This window comes from Chenopodium album, chromosome 10, assembly GCF_948465745.1.
Source record: "Chenopodium album chromosome 10, dcCheAlbu1.1, whole genome shotgun sequence".
Lineage (NCBI taxonomy): Eukaryota > Viridiplantae > Streptophyta > Magnoliopsida > Caryophyllales > Amaranthaceae > Chenopodium > Chenopodium album.
Window position 1 is genome coordinate 57,439,924 of NC_137843.1, and position 5,389 is coordinate 57,445,312.

At 37.5% G+C, this 5,389-nt stretch overlaps 1 pseudogene; it reads right to left on the minus strand.

The window, feature by feature from the left end:
- Nucleotides 1–2,544: 2,544 nt before the first annotated feature.
- On the minus strand, nt 2,545–4,388 carry LOC145564275 (protein CANDIDATE G-PROTEIN COUPLED RECEPTOR 7 pseudogene; annotated as a pseudogene).
- Nucleotides 4,389–5,389: the final 1,001 nt, after the last annotated feature.

Genomic DNA, 5,389 nt, shown 5'->3' on the forward strand with positions numbered 1-5,389 from the left:
TAAACGAAGTTTTTTCTGAAAAACAAAGTGGGCATAAGTGACATTACCCTCAACCACCCTCTCCCCCCTTCAAAAGAAAAAGAGTGTGTTAGATGCAAGTGGCAAAGATAAAGCCATACAAGGTCGCTATAACCCACCTTATACTTGTAATAGTGTGATTTTGCAAACTAAATAATGCTAAAGAGTGAAGTGTTTGTTTTCACTTTAACATAATTAAGGGTCAAATTTTAGGTCCACCTTCTTACATGATAGTGACCATTCAAACCCCCAAAAAAAAAGATCAATAGAAGTGATTAGTGACATACAACCAACCAAATTAAATGAGTTGTAGTATATGATTAATAAGCTATGAAAAATATGTATCAATGTATCATCCCCCATTATTTTCTAGTAAAGTTAAGTCTCACTATTTCAGGCTAATACTACAATGTCTAATAATAATGAAATAATTTTTGCAATTTTCACTACATCGTTTAAGAAATGATTTTACTAGGTTGGTTTTTGAGTCGGGTTAATTTTTCCAACCCTAATATTAACAGATAATTTTACGAGATAATTATTATTATAAAATACGCGGGAATTCAATTTCAAACACTATTGATGATTGACAAACATCTACTAATATGTTTGGAAGGACAAGATGAACAAACTTTCCTTTGGGTCTGGGTTACTTGCAGTAGCCTGTGATATATGGACCCTCTTCAATCGTACGTGATTAATACATCAATGTGTTACCCATGAAGGAAACAGCTGGATGTTCTTGAACAAAAATTTAATTTGTGCATTCAAAAATCGAACCCGTTTCGAAAACGAAAGCCTTAATAATGTAGCCAAATACATCTCTTCCATGATTCCAGGGTGAAGAAAACTAAGGCCATTTTTCTTGTGACTTGTGGCCCTAGCTAGGGTGCTTCATTACCCTGCTAGTCCCACAGCCATGAATTATATATCGGCTTGGCGCGATGGCTGGGAATCTTATGTTGCCCTGGTATGGACAATAGCTAGAGGTTGAATTTTTTAGTGTCCTTGGTTACATAGCGCCAATGTACACAGATGACCCGAGCCCCCTACTTATCAATTGAATAATTGTCTTTTTACTAGGTAAGGTGATAATCTGAGCACCTATGTCCCTTAAAATGCAACAAACGCCTAAGATTTCCTTTATTCATATAAACACTTACTAAGAGAAAACAAGTACAGGAATTAGGAATAAGAGGTCTAGGGTTGAATTAGTCACTTGATGAATTTAATGGTTACAGCTCTTTTCCATGAAACTTGATCTAAGTAACTTAAGCTCTTTCTACTCCTGGATACCTTGTAACGTGAACGAAAGGTTGACAATTACACCTCTAGAACTAGGTTCTTCGTCATCCAAAATTGCACTCCAATAAATTACATTACGCGGTTTTTGTCTTGGGGAATAGTTGGATGTATGGATAATTCAAATCAAGTTCCGACTAAGTAGAGAGAAAAGGAGGCATACAATGTCGTTTTGAGCTAACACCAACATCCCAACAAGCCATGAAATGAACTAAAGTTATATTATGCCCTAGTGTAAAATGTTTTCCTAACATACCTTAAAATTTTTTCCAAGTGCTCTGAATTTGGGCTCTTGGGCCTAGAGAAATAGGTAACTGCTGAGTGAACTTTGACTTAAGAGGTACTATGTACCCAAAAAAAATGGTCGCAATGCCTTAGAGAACTCAATTGGCCACAACTCAAGGAAAGCCCAATCTGAGGCCATCATTGTGAATTCAATTGGCTCATCGCAAATATCCTCTTCGACCTCCTACACATATACTTCGTATGTCAATCCGATAAACTTGGAACCAATATATTTGTTCTATGATTAATTTCACTCCATGATTTATAAACTTCAAAGCATTCATAGCGATGCTCAAACCGAGTGAGCTACACAGTTAAACACACGTCTATACAGACTCTCCTCCTGCCTTTTACTTGCTATGGGAGTGAGAGTTTTACAAGATAGGAATGAAAGGAGCTTGACTGAGACCTGAACACTTGAATTTCACTGCAGATACCGTGTCCTAATTCCTATGTCAGCATTCCACCAGCAGTAAGCAAATGTTTTTAGCCTTGTGGACAGCTGCTTCTGATATCTATTTCTTGGAAGGTTTTGCATGCAAAAATTGAATAATATAATGAATGAGAACCAATTCACAGTTTCATTTAATGAGTTTGAAGGACCAGATACTAACTTGGGTGATATCAGTCAGAACATTTTGTCTGATACACAAATAGGCAGAAACAGATAATTGAACATTTCACCCGATTAAAACTCAAATGTAACCACAATTTTACACAGGAAGAATCATACTGTTGTATCTTTTATGAATGCTGTTACTGAATATCATGATTTGAAACAATCTGAAACACAATCTAGGTAATGCAATCCCTCAGAAACTAAAGTTTGACAAGCAGCACCAAGAGTACCAATAGGAGATGATGGGTCGAAATCAAAAAGGCATTAGAAACTACTCAACAGGGAGGGATTACAAGGACAACCACCATGGATAAAAGAATGTTAAGAATCTGTAACTTCCATTTATATAATCAGTGGAAACATCAAATGGTTTTTGTACTCGTACTCACATTACATACACTACTAGTGTGATAACATAAACTACCTAAGTACCTAGATTACAATACAAACATATACTTTTAGAAAAAACAGTACAGAAACACAGATATTATAATACAAACAGATACTTTTAGCAAAAACAGTACAGAAACACAGACAATACAATACCAACATCGAAGTTGATCCATCGCTTGGTTAGGAAGCACAAGCTATCAGCACAGAATTGAGCATCCAATTTGAAAGCAGCACCTCACTAATTCCTAAGTCTCACCACCAAAAGCACCACAGCACTCTGAAAAGAGCATGACAAAAAATGCACTCTTTTCAGTTTTCACAATTCAAATTCATCTCCTTCCATCTTCAACATTTCAGCAGCAGCCTCTTCTTCCTCATCATCAATAGCAAAGTACGGATTACACGACTTTGGCCTGAAATTATACCCCGTAAACAGGTAAAACGCTAGGGTACCCAATTCACCCGCGACCACACTAGTCCACTGATACCGGTAATTCGTAATAGTCTCCAACCCATAAACAATCACCCTAGTAAAATAGATATAACAAATCACCACAACATAGTAATGCCTAAACAATGTCAACTTCATCAAGTTAACCGCGGCCTTCCCATCAGTCGTAGCAGCCTCCCTAAGGTTCCTAATCGACCAGACGATGGGAAACAACACGGCACAACAACAAACAATATCGACGAACAAAAACACTTGCATCCAAGCGTATGACTCCCCACCATACGGCCCGGTCTCATCAATGACAACCTGAGCTACATTAGCAACTACTTGAAGTGGGATCACAATCATTAAAACCTTCTTCTCCTTATCTTGTAAAAAGGGTTTCAAAAACGACCAACCAGTTCCAATTAACACAATCAAAGTAAACAAAGTAATACCCTTTAAAAAGCTAAAAATGTAGAACAAAACATCCCAACCATGAGCACTTCCAGTTTTTTTAATATAAGACTTATCTTCAGCTTCACACAACAAATTCAATCCTTTCAATACAAGAACAGCAAGCATAAAGTAATGAATTCGATAAATAACTTCTCTTTTCGAGAAAAGGGTATAAACCCAGATCAAAATTAGGGCGAAATAAATCAGGGCAAAATTGAAGTAAATTGAGGGAAGATTAGACTTACCTGCTGAAAGATAATCACGAATTAATGACGATTTACCTTCTAAATTATACATAGAGGAATGAACATCCATTGAAACATGAAGATTAGGGATACAATTAGCGAAAACTAGGGTATAAAGATTGGGGTCGGATATTTGAAGAGAGACATTAAACCGGGTAAGTCCGCCATTGTTGAGACGATCAAAGGAAAAAACGGGTTTAATAAGATCCGATTGAAGGGCACAAACGATGTCGTTTTGATTGAGTTGATCGACGACATGGTACCAAGAATCGCGAGTAGAGAGGAAGAATCCGACAAGGGAGAGATCGTTGGGGTTAGGTTTAGGGTTCGTGGGAAGGGTAGTTTGGTCATTTTGATGGAGGCGGAGAGAGAGGAGGGTGACGTTGAGGTCGAGTTTTCCGGTGTGAGTGAACCCGAATTCGTCGAATGGGATGATGGGTCGTGAGTCGGAACGGATCTCGGCGAATCGGATTTCGGCGAGGGTTAGGGTTAGGGTTAGGAGGAGAGAGAAAGTGAGAAGGATGAAAGTGTGAGGTGTGGAAATCGCCATTGTTGTGAGAAGAGAATCTCACTGCAACAACAGTGGTTGAGCTTTAGTAGGGTCGTAGTCGTGGAGATTTTGTTTTCTGTTGTTTTATTTTTTGCCGTGGGAAAGTATTGGTAGTCAAGCTCCAGTTTTGGTCAAATCACTCAAATAGTCAAATGCAATCACTATTTAATACGTTTCCAAATTTTAAAAAGGAAAAAAAAAATTTAAGACAATTAAGACCTGTTGTGATTACTAAGCTGAATTGAAAATTTTATGAGAAAAAAATTGAGAATTGAACTTTACTTATTGGAGCTGAACTGAAAATAAGTTGAACAGAACAGTGCTTTAAATTCATGATTCATCTTGAAATGTTTTTTCAAGCTATCTATGTTTCAAGCTACCTATGTATCATAAAAAGTGAGGATCAGAAGGGCAGTTTTTCCCTCTATCTCCTCAAGAGTGACCTAAAAAAAAAAAAAAACAAAAAAAAAAATCTTCGTTTTTTTTTTTTAAAAAATATGGCTCATAATCTATATACAAAGCAATCCCACCTTCTCTTCGGTCCATTTTCCACACAAACCATGCCCGCATCCAGCATAACTACTAGGCTCGAACCATGTACCACGCCTTACCATGAAATGAGTCCAATGCCTTCTCTAAGTTGGCCTGAACTCAGGCACGTCCATGTTTAATGGCTTACACCTTGCTATCTTGGTAAGAATGGCATAAGCCAAAGCTTAGAAATAGAGTTTATGTGGAGTTTTTTTTTACTGCCAAACAGTGTCGTGGTGCAGTTGGTATCACATCAGTCTAACACACTGAAGGCCTCCGGTTCGAGTTCGGGCGATGCCATCCACCAGTTATGAGTCTCAAAGTTGCATATACCATAGAGTAAATCCGCAACTCTCCAGCAAAGACTGTAGTTTTGTTAGCACATTATAATGGTAAATTGGACAAGATGCTTTCATTAAAAAAAAACTACTGTCAATGACAGCCTCCGACAGTTGATACATAAGTGTAAAAATAGAGCACAATAAACACAACTGCCTGATCAACAATTAACAAAGAGAAAATAGGTCATGATTATTATTTATACTTCAGGGGAAAAA